The sequence below is a fragment of the Ctenopharyngodon idella genome, chromosome 13 (genome assembly GCF_019924925.1).
Source record: "Ctenopharyngodon idella isolate HZGC_01 chromosome 13, HZGC01, whole genome shotgun sequence".
Lineage (NCBI taxonomy): Eukaryota > Metazoa > Chordata > Actinopteri > Cypriniformes > Xenocyprididae > Ctenopharyngodon > Ctenopharyngodon idella.
This window is the reverse complement of record NC_067232.1, coordinates 2,047,584-2,067,460: the sequence shown is the minus strand read 5'-3', so window position 1 is coordinate 2,067,460 and position 19,877 is coordinate 2,047,584. Positions and strand designations below refer to the sequence as shown.

The window sequence follows — 19,877 nt, the reverse complement described above, 5'->3', positions numbered from 1 at the left end:
GATCTAACCAATCATAACGCCGAATCCGCCATTTTGTCAGACAAAGCAGTCAGGAGTTAGTAGATTAACATTGGTGGACTTGAACGTGAAAAATTGTTGAAACAACATTCCTTCTGATTTTTATTCATGTTTATTTGATGCTATAAATTAACTAACGTTAGTAGGAAGAGATTATCGGTTCACGTGCCCCGTGGTTGAACTGACTCCCTACAGCGATATGTCACGACACATTAAAAAGCCACAAAACGGTATTTATTGCTTAAATTTTTGAACATGATTTTTGGCGTGAGAGCGGCATGGCTTGTCGGACATACTAGCAAACTAAAGGGGACGGGTCTTTGTGAACGGTCAATTCAGTCCAATCAAGCAAGAGTTCATCCGTCAAGTCCGTCAGACAACTAATTGTCCAGTTCGGTTTCGTCAAAGACGGTTCATCACTCCTATATTAGTTATGAATGGAAAAAACGGCAACGCGGAATACGTCCCGCCTTCTAAGTAAAAGAGCCAATCGCTGATTGATAAAGTCATTGCGTCACTGCAGCTGCCGTTAGAAGCTCCGGTTCCCATAGAAACCTGAGACTCGCGCCTAGAACTACACATGCGCATTGGTCATCTAGCCTGAGAAAGAACCTTTTTAACGCTATTTGAGCATAAGAAACAACATTTATGGGACAGTTCATGACAGATTTTGTTACTGATTTGAAATATGTTATTTAATTGTGAGTTCGTCAAGTGGTTTTTGAGATTTCAGGATTCCCCCATTCTAATAGATAGGACTTGGTCTTGGATGCCCAAAATAGCTGCCCGGAGGTGTTGCAAATATGGCCGCCAAGTGAACAGACTTTCCTTGAAAGGGACTTTGGTTTCGTTTACACAGAGTATGTTTTCCGAGAATGTGGTTGTGAGTCACAGGTGTTTTTGGTTATTGAATGCAGTTGTCACTCCCGTAAATAACTGAACTGTGTGTGAACGTAACCGTATTAAGGACTCAAATACAAGACTTACAACCTTATTCTGTTGCTGTGTGGACGTGGCCTAAGACTGAAATGCTGAAACTGTAAGCCTCCAAAGTACCCTGTTTCCTGCTCTACTCGCCTTTGATCTTAATAGTTATGTTGTACATTTTCTGCATTACTATGTAGACAGAGCTGAGAATGATCATGCCTTTTCAACTCTTTGCAGATTTATATTGCTAATAATGCAGTGAGAACAGAACATCACGGGAGCAATGCGTCTCAGAATGACGAGTCACTGCCCTGGAGGATTCAAAACAATTATATTCAACCCCAAAGACAACAGTCAACGCGAGAAGAGCAGATGTGTTATCCATCTCATCTTTGCCTACTAAAAGGTCTGATACTTAATACTGCATATCTGCATCAATAAAACCGCAATAAAAAGAGCTGTTCTATAGTCCACAGCAGTTCTCAATTGGTTTTGCTTTAGGGTTCAAAATATACATTTAGACAATGAGTGGTAACTCACCATGATGCTACATTGTTAAACCAGCCTAAGCTGCTTTGCTGGCCTTTGCTGGTCTGTTGGCTGGTTTTAGATGGGTTTTGGCTGCTTTTCAGCTAGTCAAGCTTAGGCTGGTTTCAGCATCAACTCAAGGCCCAACAATATGCAAAATAGTTAACTTGGCATAGGCTAAATGGGAAACTTGACAATTTTGCAATACGCATAAACAGCATCAGAAGTGGGATTTACCAGATTGGAACAAATACTGGGCCAAATACTCAAAATTTGCAGATGAATTTGCACCAAAATACCTACATCGATATCCTTCTCCCTTTTAAAAGCATACTTATTTTGCTGTGCTTAATATGCACAATTTTATGGTGAGTTGCATTTCATTATTTAGCATTGTTGTAATACCTGGTCACGACCCACCAGTTGAGAACCACTGAGAATGCCGCCCACAGACACTTATGTGAAACATTAGGTACTCTTACGCACGATTGCAAGAGTCCCTGTCCATCTTAGCGAACGCCTGGGATATTTGCATGTGTTTTAAACAAAGGTAGATTTGTTTCGAGTTTCACAAGAGCGATACAGCCAGAAGGCGAGAGAGGGAGAGGAAAGGAGAGAAGAAGATAGAAAACAGGGGACATGGCCTGAAATGATATGAGATTACATATAAACACGGCAGATGATTAGTCATATGCAAACTACATTGTGTGCTGGCACAACAGAGACTCAGAGGGGTGAAAGGCTTTGAATGCCTAAAAAATCAATTCAGGCTTGGCAAGACGGAAGCGGGTGGCAATTTTAAACGGAGTGAAATAATGCAGAGAAATGGATAGGGGATGAGAGGAAAGAGATGTGTGTGTGTGTGAAAGAGATGCACATTTATTCTTGTTACGTTTTGCTGCTTATTCTGTGTAGTCGACCGAAAGAGATTGTGGTTGTTATATAAATCACATTGTCTCTTTTTAAAGTTAGACTAACACAACTTCTCAGACAATTCACAACCAAATAATTGCATTTTACTCCTGTAATGTGACATTTTTCTGGGTGAAACAGGATTTTCAAGAAGTAAAAAATGCATGGCAGAACTTGATTTTATCCACTGAGAATTGAATGAATTGTAAAAAAAGTGGTCTCTGTATGACAGGTAATTTTAGGGGTTGGAAAAGAAGAGGAATTGGAGATGTCAGCCAAAAGAAAGTCTTTTTTTGTAAAAGATTACAAAGATAAACATTTTTGCAATAACATGCACTGATAAACACAAAAATGGATGTATATTTAAAAAGTACTTAGGGACAGTTTTGATCAACCCAGGCTAATTGGAAAAATGCACCTGTGGTGACTTCTACAAAATTAATTTTGTTGCCCTTTGCGTGTTTCGCAACAGTTTTCAAAGTTCAGTGTGTGGCACTAAAGGTGGATTTAAGCCTCGTTCAGACTGTCAGTCCAAATCTGATTTTTGTGCATATCCAATTGAAATCAGATTTAGCAAGTGTGAACAGCAAAAAAATCACATGAAATGAAATTTTTACAAAATCTGTTTCGAGCTACATTAATACAGTATATGGTTTGAAATCACATTCAAATCGCATTTCTGGAAATTAGTTTCAGTCTGACTGCTCTGATCAGATTTTGCGTGGTTTATGTGACTTTCACACACCACGTAAAACGTAAACATGTCAGATGTTGTTATAGGAAGCATGCTGAAAGTTGCTGCAGAAACAAGGTTGTACGAGCAGAAAATGACAATATAACGGAGATATGTTTTGAAACCAGCCGAGACAACAGCACGGAGTAAAGCCACGCATACGTTGTAGGAGACATTTCTGCCTCTGTTACACATTGTCATGTTGTAAATAAGACAACATCTGTATTGCAAACCCTCCATTATGCATTGTTGTTGTTTTTGGTGTATATCTACCAAAGCAATGTCATTGCAATAGAAACCAATGCAGATATTCTGGAAAACGAAAGAGTGGCACAAATTGGATCTGAACACTTGCGACACACAATGTAGACAGTCAATAATTTTAGATCAGATTGCAATCGGATACACAATTGGATTTGGACTGACAGTGTGAACATAGCCTTAGTTTTATCCAAAACAGATGAACATGAATCTGGCAACATTTTATGTGGGTTGTTGTAGGTAACAAGGCAGTTTGGAAATTAAATGCCTGGAGAGTGGCGCTAGAAAAACTGGCTACTTACACAAAACCTTACCTTAAACGTACCATTTGCTTTTTTTTAAAAAAAAAGATTAAAAACGCATAGTATGCTTTTTCATGTCTTTAAGCTCTTTTATTGTGACTCATGTTTCATGTAACTCTTACCTGAGCACCTTGCATCACAAGTGCAATGCTGTACGAGGTAAATTGTTGGTGTTTTACTCCCACTAGTGTTCATTTCAACTGGAAACTACAGTGAATTGTATGTTTAGGTAAGTTTTTGGAGTTTTGCAAAAATGTAGATTATTCCAATGAGCCTATGCTGTTTCCATATGTGAAAGTTAAAGTGACATGTGAAGGTCAAGTATGGAAACCCATACTCGGAATGTGTCCTTTGCATTTAACCCATCCAAATCAGTACATACACATTAGGAGTAGTGAGTAGTGAACACACATACACTGCAAACCGTGGACACACCCGAAGCAGTGGGCAGCCATTTTGCTGTGGCGCCCGGGGAGCGGTTAGTGGTTAGGTTCCTTGCTCAAGAGCATCTCAGTCATTTCCTGTCGGTATTGAGAATCAAACCCGCAACCTTCGGGTTACCAGTCTCAAGGTGATGATACATGGGGAAACTTTTTGAGCAATGTTGCCGAATGATGTTGCTTGGGCACTTTCCCATTGAGAATGGGCAACAACTTTCTATCTGGATACTTCAGATCGAAATTTGTTGCCCATTCTCAATGGGAAAGTACCCAAGCAACATCGCTCGGCGACATTGCCTGGCAACATTGTTCAAAAAGATGCCCTGTGTATCATCACCTTCACTCTTTAACCATTAGGCCACGGCTGCCCCGACTGATAGCATCCCACATCACTACTATGAAATATTCTGACATTGGAATTCAAGATGAAACTCCACTTTTAAACATCACCTCCCATCCGACATGAATAAAGAGACAGATTCTGCTGGTTAATCAGACAAGCTCATGTTATAGCTTAGTGTGATCATCCATCGTTAGCGAACGGCATGGGATAAAAGGTTTCAACGGCACTGGCTCCGAACAAAGCCGATCTTCTCTCCTGAATGCCTCCATGGGCACCCTCGCTAATTCAGCCATCCCTCATTTGCATGAAAAGCCCATTAACTTCACACATCTCTCTGTTTTTTTTTTCTATCCGGGCCAGTTATTTCATTATACAACCCTGGCCAGAGAAACTCAATACATACCCCCCAAAAAAAGATCTCCAGTAATGTTTTTCCCAGCTTCAGTGCTAACTGGTTTTGCATGATAAACCCTGTATTGCTGTGGATATTTCCCTTGCCAAATTAAGGCAGGATTTGAAGCTGAAAGTAATTGTTATCTATGTCGAAGAAATTGCTCTTGCTCTCCGCATACGGCTAGAATTACTAAGGTGTGAATTTGATGGTGTTTTAATAGCCACTTATGGTATGGGCCTGTACATTGCGGTGATTGGTTAAGTTCATTTTATGCTCCACAAAACCCACAGTGAGATGTGGTGACCTTTTGTAGTCTCACACTATTTTTGAGTTACTGCAAAGAAGCTGAGGCGTCATTGTGTGTTAACAGAACAGACTGCCGAAACTGTCTCTGCAAATTTCTCTCATAGTTTGACACTTGTAATGTGATACAGAAGTATTTCTTTATGAAATACAGAGGGTTTTGAATTTCTTTTGTCACAGATGTATTTTACTAATGAGAACTGATATTTGAACTCAAATTTCCATATATCATCGTACTCAAGAAAACATGAAATCAAAATTGACCGTATTCCCGTCCAGCTCAACATAGCAACAGTGCCTCAGCCAATGGTGTGAGTTTGGGGCGGGGCTAACTCTTCTTTTAACCAATGGCAGAAGGGAGTGGTTTGGAAACCTAATTTTTGCAGTTCCATTTGGTGACGTTAGTTACACAGAAATTACATACTTTATCTTTAAGGTTTTTTTTAAAAAAAACAAACAAAACAAAAACAAAGTCTAATGTCTAAAAGTCAAATCCAGCGGCACCTCCTAATTTAAAGCTGTAATAGTCATTGAGCTGTGGGGTCAAGAATATTGTCAAAATACATTAACCTTCAAATTGGCCTGAGGAAATGGCTGTATCTTATATACATATGACTAGCATTGTATCTATATTGGTTTTTCAAGTCTTGTAAATACACCTCATGGGACTGACACACAATATCAGGAAGTGCTGACATGGGAAAGACCCCCAATGTCAATGAATCAATCCAATCTGAAATCAATATCCACAAACAGACACAGACAGCAAGAATTTTCTGGTGAGAATTATAACTAAAAACCTTACACAAGTACTGTATGGAAAGCAGACACTAATGTTTAGACAATGCATTGCAAGTGTTCAAGGGTAGAATGGGGATAAAAATTAACAAGCATATGTTAAAATATGTTAAATTTATGTGTTAAAATATTAAATATTAAATTTATGTGTTAAAATATTTTTATATGTTAAAATATGTTATATTTTTAACATTTAACATGCACTCTTGCATTGCTCTATAGCGGTAACAAGTCTCAGTACTCAAGGATGAGATAGAGTTACCATTAAAAGTCTGTTATTTTAAAGCAAATGTCTTATGTCTTAGCATGTCTTAACATGACTTAACAGTTAAAATGTTGTATTTCTAGGCAAAATGTCCGAGTTTCTGTCATAGGGTGGTTGGAGGTTATTCACCTATATGAGAGTTACTGAAATCCTAATTTAATTTTATCCCCATTCTACCCTTGAACAAAGCAATTAACCCCAGGTTGCTCCAAAGGGACCATTTCCGCGATTGTTTTTCTGTAAGTCACTTTGGATAAAAGAGTTAGCTCAATTGTATTAGCAATTTCGCCATACAGAATAATAAAAGAATAGCTTTAATAGTTTACATACAAATAATGTGTGTTACATTTTTTCTTTCAGGGTTCCACTCTGATCTTTAACAAACAACAGCATTGTGTAGAGTCAAAGCACTATGGGAATGTTAACCAACAACACTCGATTAATGCTCAAGGTTACTGATGAAAGGGCACACAGCACTTAAAAGATCAGACCACCAGCATCAGATAACCCCTACCAGGCACTGCCACGGACACGGATCGAACACATGACCCAGTCCAGAGTCCAGACATTCTGCAATCTCATTATTGTTTACCAGGTGAAAATCATATGTCTGACTCTGATCATTTAGAAAAGTATTAGCACTGTCTACAAGCTGCATGATTTGAGGTATTATACTTGGTGTTTGGGTTTTGTTCAAATCTCTAACCCTAAGTATGAGCAATAGTGATTCTTGCTTTACAAGCAGTAAAATAATGTTTAAATACAGGCTATTTCCTAAAATAATCACAGATTGAGTTGTTTAGACCAGGGTTTTTTTTTTTCATACCACAGTCCCCCAAATATGATCATCCTCATGCAAGGGACCAAAATTCTAAAATAGCACCCTGCATATTCATTTATAAAGGCCCAATTTATGCTGTAAAAATAATATTATAAATATGTGTAAAAATATTATTTGGAAAATATTTAGTATTTAATTTTGTTATATTACATTCTTACTTTTTTCTACTGATTAGTCCTGTTAGATGATTCATTTATATATATATATATATATATAGTTTATTTAATTATTTTAATCAATTTATTTAAGTATTCAGTTATTTACTTTTTTTTTTTTTTTTTTTAAATGTTTGCACTATTTTGAGTTAACATTGTTGAATACATTTCTAGTGATGCTCTTTAATCTTGTGGGGTTCCCCAGGGATCCATTTTGGGTCCCACTTGGTTCTATTTTTAGGAAATATGGGCTGTCATTCCATTGTTATGCTGATGACAGCCAAATTTATCTGCCTTTAAATTTAATTCAGACGGTCTGGACACTCTCATGGCCTGTTTGACAGGTATAAAGGCCTGGCTGTCTCTAAACTTCTTGAATTTCAATGAGAGTAAAATGGAAATTATTGTATTCGGACCTTCAGATTCACTTAATGCTCCCAAAATAAACCTTGGTGGACTGACTGTCTTGTGTGAATCCATGGGTGAAAAATCTGGTTGTTGTTTTTAACAAACCTCTGAAATCTGATATGTTAAAAAATATGTTGAAGCACCCTTGCCTTGTATTTTATTGTTATTTTACTGTTTTATTGTTTTAATTTGTTTAGTAATGTGTTTGTGTTTTTATTTATCTTAAAGCACATTGGTCAACTTGGGATGTATTTAATGCTACTATAAAAATAAAATTTCCATTGCCATTTTTTTCCTAAACTTTCCATGGACCCCCTAGCTTCCAGTTTGAAAACCCCTTTTTTAGTCCACATGTCTCCTGATGACAGTTTTTCGAGTTTGAATAGCTACTTCTCAGTGTTTACTCATATAATTATAAATGTAAAGTGAGATTGATGTTTCTTTCAAATGAGCAGCTGTAGAGGAGCAGATGAACAAACCAAATGGAGTAGGAGGAATAGACATGAAAAAAAGAAAAATAGTTTATAATGGTAATAAGTAGGCAATAGAAACATGGGCAGCTGAGTCAAGCAGAGAGATCGGTGAATGCCAGAGCAAGCCTTGGGCGCTCTACACTTACTTAATATCAATTATTCTCCAGCTCGCTCTCTTTCTCAAACTAGCCTGTTTATCTTTCCCTTCTTCTCTTGGCTTGTGGTGTTTGGACGCAGATTCCAGTTAGTGATTTGATTATGTATCAGTTGCATTCTTCCACAATGCTGTTATCTGTCCCGGATGTATAAACCTCGGTGGGTTTGTAAGTCGTGTTCCACTGTGCCCTAGTGCCTCATGGGAAGTATGATCAAGCTTATGAGAGCATCCCTAGGCCAAGTTCTCCCAGAGGAATACAACCAAATGAATGCATTTGTGTCATGACAAGTCTCAGAGTGTTTGGCATGGTAATGGATATGACAATGTTGATATGTTTAGTCTTGGCAGAATAGATCTGCTATGCTGCTGCAGGTGTTATTGTTGCTTCTGTTGGTTACTGCTGAGCAAGTACGGGACTTGCTACAGCCAATACATACACGACACACTGCTGTGAGCAAGTAAGACGTGCTGCACTACCTGTCAACTAACTCTCATGAGAGTATTAGTAGACTGTCTGCTTAATATGAGCTAACACTTTATTTTGATGGCCCCCATCAGACATTCTACTGACCATAAGTAACTTTGCAACTACGTGTCAACTTATTCTACTAACCCAGGGGTGTCCAAACTCGGCCCTGGAGGGCCACTGTCCTGCAGAGTTTAGCTCCAGCCCCAATTAAACACACCTGAACCAGCTAATCAAGGTCTAATTAGGCATACTAGAAACTTTCAGGCAGGTGCGTTGAGGCAAGTTGGAGCTAAACTCTGCAGGACAGTGGCCCTCCAGGACCAAGCTTGGACACCCCTGTACTAACCCAAACCCTAACACCTAACCCTAACCTAACAGACTACTAATACTCTAATGAGGGTTAGTTGACATGTACTGTAAGTGCAAGGTTACTTATAATCAATAGAAAGTCTAAAGAAGACCATCAAAAGAAAGTGTAACCCCAGTAGCAGATCTATACAGGTGGAGCTGGGGAAGGTGGAGATTTTCTGAAAGCATGCTGCACTGGCTACAGCAAATGCTGACCAAGTATTTGAACGAGCTCATTGGCTACTGATAGAGCAGGAACTAATCAGATGTGCCCTACAGAGAACTACGTAATTGTAAGCAGATTGAGTGAAGGACCTCTCAGCCTGTGCCATCGAGAGTTTCATGACAGAATTTTGTGCAAAAACATTGTTTTTTTCTTTTATTTTTTTTTTTCTTTCTCTTATATATGTTTACTATGGTAACCATTGATACTGCAACAAAACTGTCAGTTTTCATATATGGAACTACAACCAAATATTTAAATTATTAAAAAAAAGAAAAAAAAAAAAGGTAAAACGTTGCTGGGTCACTGACAGTGATACAACATGGTAATTTTGAGAGGTTTGTTCTGTGGATTAAACTAGAACCGCAGTAAGAACCTCTACATTGCTCCAAAGTAAACACATGTTATTAATGTCATGTCATTTCATCTACAGTGTGGGGTTGTAGAAACATTAGGAACAGTCATGTTCACTTACAATGATGATTTTCAAATGAGGTCGTTAATCTTTTAGTGCCACTCACCAGACATTTAATTTCCATATTGATAAAATACATTCAACAACCAACATAATAAAATGTTGCAGAATTGGTAATTAAAAAAAACAAAACAAACAAACAAAAAAAACGCACTTTTAGTACTTACTGGATATTTCAGTTTGAAAGTATCACAAAACAAGCAAGAAACAACATAATTTTCATGTTTTTTTTCCCCAGTAAAACTGCGTTGCACATTTTACTGAAAATCTCGCTAATCACAGCAATCTTTATTTCAATGCGAACCCAACGAACTGCAAAAACTGCTGCTCAAGCTCTATACTTTCTCTTGTTTTCCTCTCTATTTGTCTTCTCGACCTCTTTCTGTATCTCCACACTCTTTCTTTCTCTCCTCCCACCGCTGTCTCTGGGAAAGGCTCGGGCAACAGCAGTGATACAGTAGAGGCTTCTGTAACTCTATTAATCTGCCTGTGTGAGAGATACTGTAGCGGTGTACAGTGCACCAGGGCTAAAATTAGCCAACGGCTGTGAGGCCTGATGTTTCACAGTGCCCTGACCCATCACCATTCCAGCACTATCTCACACGTACGCATGCTTAGTACACTCACACGCTGCTAAAACACCCATATCATCGCAGACTCTATCTGTACGAATCTATATATGAAGAATCACACTCATAAAGATAAACATCCGGGGTCCAAAATGAACACTTTATAAGTACTTAATTCTTTATATAATGTGAGTAAATGTTGACTTTGACCAATTTAACTAGTCATTTTAATGTTTTTGTAATAGGTGCAGTTTTATTGAGATAGAGAGACAACCCAGTCTATTATGGCTCAATCCCAGAATGCACTGTGACAAGGTCAGTGATAATTTTCATGTAAGATGGCAGATAGAAATATCATCTTTGTGTTAAAATGTGTCATAATTTAGTCCCAGTATGTATTGCATTATTAATATTGCCACAAGGGGTGCCATAGTGGGAACTAGTTTAAAACAGTCTTCTTCTATGGTAAACTACTGTCATGCCAGAGCAAAATTTTTAAGAAAATCTTGCTGATAAGTTAGTTAAAGTTAGATAATTTTGGCAAGTTTATACATTTAATGGAATGTACATATGATGCTAACTTGAGTATTGACAGTAAGTATATACTGCAGGCTACTAGTGTACAAGACCATACACTTGCAGTACATCAGTCAAGCATTTGTAAATTTACATAGAGCATACTTGTTTGTATAGTATGCACTCTACAGTCACAAAAAAATGTTGTTATGGGCATATTCAGACAAGCGCAGTGCTAACCACAAATACACTGACACAAAATTCAACTCTCTCTCACCAGTGTTGCCAATTGCTTTCAGCTGAAAGTAGCTAAAACTGGTTGCTAAATGTCACTAGATGACGTCATACTGGCGAGTTCACTGATTTATATTAATTTAAATATATATCAGTGAGTGAGTCACGGAATCTAGGTAAGGTTTGTCCAAGAAGTTGCTAAATTTGTTTTTTGACTTTTGAAAAAAAGTCTCAAAAGGGGTGGGGAAGTCGTTAAATCTAGTGACAAAATCGATAAATTGGCAGCTCTGTCTCTCTCACACACACACACACACAAATTGAAGCTAACAACATCTAAGGGTTTAACGACTCGTTTAAGACCCCAAAATAAGTCAGAAAAAATAAAATAAAATAAATAAATAAATAACATGATTAACAAGAAGACACGTTAGCGGTTAGCCTATTAGCATTGCTAATGTTTCACAGTAGTAGATGGATACAGAGAGACTATTCGTCACCTAAACATAAACTGAAAACACAAGACAGCAGAGAAAATGTGGGAATTGTGTAAAAGAGTGATCATAAATGTGATCAAAACAGAATTAGCTTTGCTAACGTTCAACTCTAAACAGGTTTTGGCAGACAGGAGACTCTAGGATTCTAATACAGTATTTCTGTATCGGAAGAATTTATCCTCTTATGTTGTACATCACAATATAACAATCTCGGCTCAAAGAAAAAAACGTGCCTCTAGCTACATTTTTGTAAAAGTTCAAATATACCTATAATCACTGCAGTTTACCACTGAAATGAACACCAATGGCAGTAAAACAACAACTTTTATTCCTTTCCCCACAAATTGTGATTACATGGGCAGATTATTGATTAATACATTTTTATTTTTGCGTGGTTTCTTTGACCTCAAAACACTTTTACATAGCGCATTATTTATAAACTAATAAATTTTCACTTTTTCCTCACATAACCAGCTCTATATGTATGGCTTTTCTAACATGGTAAGCTTGCTCTGTAGCTCACGTTGTACAGCACTGCACATGCATTGCAAACACAAGTCATGACAAAAGACACTTAGACAGTGTTGCAAAACGAGCAAGAAGCAACACAATCATTTTGCAGAAATGCTGTCCCAGGCAAGTTTTTCCAGTGAGCCTGTGTTGCAATATAAATATCACGGGACAAGGAGAGCTAGAGAGAGATTTGTATGTGATAAAGATAAAGAGACTTTCCGATTGTCTCAATCAGATTTGCGCATGTGAATCTGTAATCCTCATTAAAGAGTTTATTAGTCAATTCACAGTAAGCAGACTCATGCTAACAGAATTAGCTGTGTCATTATAACAGCTCTGTTTAGAGACACTGCGTGCATAAAAGCATACTTCATAATTTGGACATTTCTTTTAGTGTATGTATCATATAATCCAGTACTACGTGCTGACATGGCTTCTGTCATTCTAGTTTGACATTGTGTATGTGTATAACCTCTATTAAAGGTTATCAAGGATTAACTGGGACTAATTTGCTGGGATTAAAATCCATGACTGGACTCATAAAAAATAGCTGCAGGTATGTCCTTCCTTTGTTATTCCCCGAAAAAAATCTAGTGCTGTTACTATATATACAGTGGCCCCAAAACGTATTCAGAAGTAGGTTTGCAAAAAATAAAACACACACACACACACACACATATATACTAAATAATACTAAAGAATTATCATTAGTGGTCTAACATTATGTTGATGTGTTCGCTATTATACAGCCATGTTTTGCTTACTGATTTCAGGGTAAGATGCATCTTGTGTAAGAATCTTTACACAACCTAACAAGCTAAATGAAGTGGAAGGGCTTTGCGCAGAAGAGGAAATGTGACTCACTGCATTTGCTTTGAGGGGTTCTTACTGTTCCAGAGGAAGAAGGCTTTTTACAGTGTGCCTGGCAAACTGCCGCATGGAAATGACATCAGCCTCTCTGCGCTGCGTTAGGGCCTGTGAACCGGACCCCCGTGGGGTGACAGAGAATGGGCCAGAGCTTTGAGCGCAGCCTCACCGGCTGTCATTAAACCTTCTGATTCAGCCCATCACAGAGCCATTTAGCACTTTCACGTCCTACTCACACCAACCTGACAGTCTTACAGAGAAGAGAACCGATGGGTGGCCTTCTCTCAGTGAAATATGTGTGAAAAATATGGCAAAAAGAGAAAAGATGAGGGAGGGGGAATAGTGATGGATGTGAAGATTCCAAAGGAGTGAAAAGCACAGCATTAAAGAACAATAAAATGGCACAAGAAGTAGAGGAAAATGTGAGGTATGAATAAAGTGAAATTGTAGGGATGCACAATATTTTTCTCCCATAACAGTTTTTTATGTATTGTTTCAGTTGATTTTTTTGGATATTTAATTGTGCATGCTCATTTCCTATTTTTACATTTATATTATCTAATGCTCAAAGCACTAATTTGCTGTACACTATTAAAGGGTTAGTTCACCCAAAAATGAAAATTCTGTCATTAGTTGCTCACCCTCATGTCGTTCCACACCCGTAAGACCTTCGTTCATCTTCGGAACACAAATTAAGATATTTTTGATAAAATCCGATGGCTCCGTGAGGCCTGCATTGCCAGCAAGACAATTAACACTTTCAATGCCCAGAAAGCTACTAAAGACATATTAAAACAGTTCATGTGACTACAGTGTTTCAACCTTAATGTTACAAAGCGATGAGAATACTTTTTTGTGCACCAAAAAAAAAAAAAAAAATAAAATAACGATTATTCAACAATATCTAGTGATGGGTGATTTCAAAACACCGCTTCATAAAGCTTTGAAGCTTTATGAATCTTTTGTTTTGAATCAGTGGTTCGGAGCGTGTATCAAACTGCCAAAGTCACGTGATTTCAGTAAACGAGGCTTCGTTACATGATCAGTGTTTTGAAATTTCAGTGGTTCACCACTGGGGGGGTGTGACTTTGGCAGTTTGATACACGCTCCGAACCATCGGATTTTTAAAAAAAATATCTTAATTTGTGTTCCAAAGATGAACGAAGGTCTTACGGGTGTGGAACGACATGAAGGTGAGTAATTAATTAATGACAGAATTTTCATTTTTGGGTGAGCTAACCCTTTAAATGCAATCTCAAAATTAATATCATTTTTATACTGTAAATTAGAATATTTTTGATGCCTAAACTCACTTGAAGCATTTATTTTACTGTTGATTTTTTAATATGGAATTTTTTAAATCATTTTGTGCTCCACAAAAAAAGATAAATCCTACGTTCTGGAACAACATGAAGGTAAGTAAATGATGCAGAATTAAAATATTTGGGGTGAACTGTCTCTTTAAGAGGAATGGAACTCTAAAAATCAGTCTTATTATGCATTAACATACACAAACACAAAATTTACTAAGCTCAAAAAAAAAAAAAAAAAAGTAAGACTGTCCAGAAAAAAAGTCCAGACTGTATGGGTTCAGACTACACAATATTTTTGCCTGTTACCATAGTCAATGTGTCAGATTATGCGATTTTTTTTTTTTTTTTTTTTTTATTATCCTAAATTCTTGTTGTGTCATGGACAAGAAACATGTCAGACTATACGTTGCTTCCCGACCAATAATTTCTTGCAATGTGCGTAATGTCATTGAGAAGGCGGAACTAGCGACTGACTTCCAGAAACGAGCGTAAACAAACAATGGTTGTACTAGCCTAATGCTAATTCCAGCATTCAAGGGGTTGCTGAAGCTCCTCCAATATCATTCGCCAGCATTTATCTTTTTTCATTATGTCGTGGTAGTCCTTCAGGGAAACAACATAAAGGCGGGAATATTGTTGCCATAGCTCCATTAACCTTTTCTGTAATGCATAAATTCGACCTAGCAGCACCAATACCATCTCTCTTTCGTTTCTCCATTTTTGAAAGCCGTGTATATGGAAGAGCTTATTGGTCAACGTCACAGATGTGACAGAACCCGACATGCTAGTCTTTCTGTCGTGACACAGTGAAATGCCGCAGACTATATGAGATAAAGCAATCGATTCCAACGCCCAATCACCATAACACCCTACGTCAAGCAGACTGTGTCAAAATCAGGCTGATATTGTGTAGTCTGAACCCGGCATTAATGGAGGCAGTTTTCTCTGATGAGTCCCTGATGTTATTTAGTGACTAGAGACATTATTAATTCAAGCCAAAGTAACGATCAATGAAAACATTCCTTCGCTGCCGTGTGTGTAGAGGATTTAGCAACTCAACCCTGCCGGCTATGTTTTACCTCAGAGCACAAAAACATCTGACACTTCGATTACTGAAGTTCAAAAGCTTTGTGAAGAGAGAAGGCAGCTGATCTAAAGGTCATCTTGCTGTAGCGTCTTTCACCAACAGAATAAATGCATTTTCTCTCTTCAGAAACACAGAAAAGGTCCGCAAAAGATCAGGGCTTGTCAGAGCATCACGATTCAGTGTGCTGAAATCTGGGACGTCCTGCTGAATTTTAATGTATCAGATGAGCGTGAGGGCAAGAGGGCAGAGCGATTTATTCTCTTTGATAAGATATGGGATATTTAGTAAGCCTACTTGTAAACATCATAATCTGGCTTCCGCATTTGGTTAAGAATGGAGGAACAAACAACAAACGTGTTCCCTCACGTGTCTCTCCATCTGTGGTGCATTTCATGCTCGCCTTCTTACTGTTGTGACATTCTGATGTTTGTTACTTGGAATTGGATGAAATATCTTTATCTTATAAAATCTTTTTCAACTCTAATAATGAGAGTAAATCACATGGAACAGACATCTTTAATCTCTTATCCATTAGTGGGTTTTCCTGTAAGCCACAGCATGCTGGTGGTGATTTAAGGCCTTTTGAAAAAGATATTCTTTTTGTTTTATTCTCTTGAATTATATAACCAGAATAAAAACTGGACGTCACAGCATGTAGTAGTATCTACCTTGTTTGGAAACAATCATTAGTGGTGTAAATAATTAGTAACCAGCTCTAACCCTAAGCAACATAGCCTGAACTCCCTAGCAACTGCATAGTAATGCCCTAGAACCAGAACACCTAAGAAACAATGTAGCAATGCCCTAGTAACCAGAACACAATAGCAGCCAATGTAATCAACCAGAATAACCTAGAAACCATTTAGCAATTCCCTAGCAAATACCCTAAACTCCCTAGCAACTGCATAGTAATGAGCTAGGACCACCAACATCTATTGAACCATTTAGCAATGCCCTTGCAACCACTTTGACCAACATGGGAACTGCATAGCTATAGTCTAGCAACCACCTAGCAATGTAACCAACCGATATAACCTAGCAACCATATAGCAATTCCCTAACAACCACCCTGAACTCCCTAGCAACAGCATAGTAATGTCTGTGGACCACCAATAACACCTAAGAAACCATGTAGCAATGCTCTAGCAACCGTAGCAAACACATAGCAATGCCCTAGCAACTTATCGGCAAACATACTGTAGCAATGCCCTAACATCCACCCACTACACCTTAGCAGCTGCATAACAACGCATTAAAAACTTGATTTAATATCAAGTGACTTTTGTGTATGCAAGCACTACTTGAATTTCTTCAGATGTAAAAGTCAAGTTTCTTTCTGATATTTTTCCATTCTCTTCACTGGTTTGTTTCAGTACTGTGAAGGAATATGGACTCTCATGAAAGGGTGTAAAAACACGTGCTGGGCTGGGTGTTATGATCTGGAATGAGTGCTGATGTGGAAGAGAAATGACAATGAGGAACGATTTTTGCTGCCTGATCTCTCCATCTTTACGTGCCCTAAGTGGCGCATCCTCCCTGCATGTCACAGCTCGGTCTGGGCTGGGCCGGTCTGGGCTGCAGTGGGTCTATTTTAGTCTCAGAAGCGTGATAACCTCAACTCCTCTGCTCTTTTAATCTGAGCTGTGGCACACTGAGGCCTGAACAAGGCACAGAACAGCTCTCTTAATTCAATTCTGGTTTCTTCTTACCATCTCCTCTATCAGTCAAAATAGTTCAAAACTAATGACAGTCATACAATTCAAAATCTCTCTCTCTCTTTATTATTAAAAATAAAATAAAAAAATTATTTATATTTAAAAAAGTATGTAGTGTCAGTTTTTATTTTAAGGATTTTGTTTTTTATATTTTATGACTTTCAAAGGGGAGAATTAGAACAAATACTTTACAAACCCATCAATAATTACATGAGACAAGAGGCCCATGTTACATTAGCAGCTTACATTGTATGATATTTTAAAACTAGTGGAAGGTATCTAAAACAAACGCTGAAACCTATCATGCCCAAGTCCTCATATTTCAATGCCAAACAGAACTTATTTATGGTCTGAGGGTAGAGGCAATCGATTCTTGGATGTAACACAAGAACATGGAACAAAACAACAACAACACAAACTGCTAGCCTCTGTTAACACAGCATTTCTCCATGTACCACATACAAACCCCCTTCCCCCCCACCCCCCCAGAACGCTATTCTAACCAAACGGGACAAACGCAATTTCAACCGAGGGGGACACCCACACCGTCCTGGAACGCAATTTTCAATGTATATGTACATATATATTTATATATTCATATATGTATGTATAAAATCTGTTTACTATGGCTTAGAGGCCTAAATTCTATGCACAGCTTTTTTCCTTTTTGATATATTTATATCAAATATCTGCTCAGTTCATTTGTTATATGTGTAACATTAAACTAGGTAGATCTTGCTCAAGCTTCCCGCTTTCATTGATGTATCATTCTGTACATCTTCAGCATGAACGATATAATCCATTAAAAATGCAGTTACGGGAAAGCTAGATCGATTAAATTCTTCATATACTGCAAGTCCAATATAGTGGCCAAAATACAGTGCATGATTTATTTATTTGCCAATATTTACATTGATTAGCAGTCTTTCTTAAAGCAAAGAAAAATATAGTTACATGAACATCACATACAGAAAATAACGCTAAAGGAACTGCAGGAAACAGACTTTCAGATGAGGTAGCGGAACATTTGTTAACATGCTCGTAGTGCTTTTTTTACATTACAGATATGCAAATGAGCCATTAGTTAATTAAATATAAACTAATTTGCATACACTTCCAGAACAGAAATCAGAAAATACTGTCAACAGCCAGGGGGAAAAAATCACCATGTTTTAAGGAATAAAATGTTGTATAAAATCAGGCCAATGATATATGAAGATACCCCTCTTCCCAATATATATATAGGAATTAAACTGTAAAGTTAAGTGCAAGAAAGTGCTACTGAAGTGGGAATTTCCTACTCGAAAAAAACTAATTTTGACAAAACAGCCTTTAATACATGTATTGTAACTGAAATAAATAAAGTGCAATAAAATAAGCAATTTATTTTGCATGTTTTCTTTCTACTAGGGTTGTCAAATGTACCGGTACTACCGATAACAGTCGGTACTAAAAACAGTACCAGCATTTCTGCTGTACCTGTAGCACCAAGTACCGGGTATGTTCGGTACTTACTGATAGACGCTGCTTTCAAATGCTCTCATTCTTGTTTGAGCATTTTCTGAGCATCAAAGGTTTCTATTTATAGTGTGTTTTTACAAGCACTAAGCATTGTAGACAATCACAGTCATATCTGTTGAGCACATGAACGCAATGGCCTATCAGAGGTGCTAGTCAATAAGTTAGTCAGAATACGCAGAATCCTTTTATTATAACCATCAAAGTGTAAACACCATGTAACTAAGTGATTCATTGTCGTGAGAGTACAGAATTCAATAAGCTTGTACTCTAGAGATTGATAGCCTTAGTGATTATAAAGGTATGGCTCTTCTCTTGCTTTCTGTTTATAACCAGGGCTTGACATTAACTTTTTTATTCACCAGCCACTGTGGCTAGGGGTTTTTCAAAGTTACTAGCCACTCAGCATTTTCACTAGCCACAATTTTGACATCGATACCATGGGGAAAAACTGCCATATAGATATTCTCATAATTTGGCAGCAGGTTTATTAGGCTGCTGTCACTTTTAAGACCTGATGCACGGATCCATTATTCAGTTACACATGCAGTATTTTTTCTCAACTGTTTGCATTCACTTAAAACATAACTGACTGTGTTTACATGAATACTCACTAAGACCGGCATTTTGACATTATTTTGTGTGTGTTTGACTGTTTAAGCGCAATAAGCTGTGAAAAATAGTACTGAGAGGTGGCTTAATGTGTGCGCACTTTGAGTGTGACAAAATCTGCGGGAATAGGTAAAATTATGTGCAATATGCACAAATTCAAGCACCAACAATATTTATCCGGAGCAAATGAAACAAGTGAGTGAGAGGAGGCGGGTTTGTGTGTCAACTCGCTGTTGGAGAGATGAGAAAGCGAGAAAGCGCAGCTGGTATTGTGTTATCTGTTCTGCGGAAAATGAGTTCAGATATTTCATTATCGATATGTATCGAAAAATCTATATTTTTGACAATACTACATTGCGCTTAGTTAATTATTTCAGATGCCTTTTTAAAAGACTACAATTGAAAAATGTATATATTATATATAAAATTCAATGAAAAGCATGAAAAGCCAATTAGCCCGAAATATCAAAACAGATGATTGTGTTGCCTTAATCAGTATTTTTGTCTTGTTTACCAAAAAAATATCTTTAAAACAATATACATTTACTTTGTGCACTTGATTTCAGGGAATATACCTTGAATCAACTGGGTTTGACTCCATATTAGATGGAGAGACGATAAACACTTACTGCCTGTTATTTCCATCTGGCAACATCACTACAATAG

General features: G+C 37.6%; 1 protein-coding gene across 2 annotated transcripts in view; it reads right to left on the bottom strand.

The window, feature by feature from the left end:
* LOC127525326 (potassium/sodium hyperpolarization-activated cyclic nucleotide-gated channel 1-like) overlaps positions 1-19,877 on the bottom strand; it is a 111,847-nt gene that overhangs the window by 59,058 nt on the left and 32,912 nt on the right. The gene's annotated exons all lie outside the window — the stretch shown is intronic.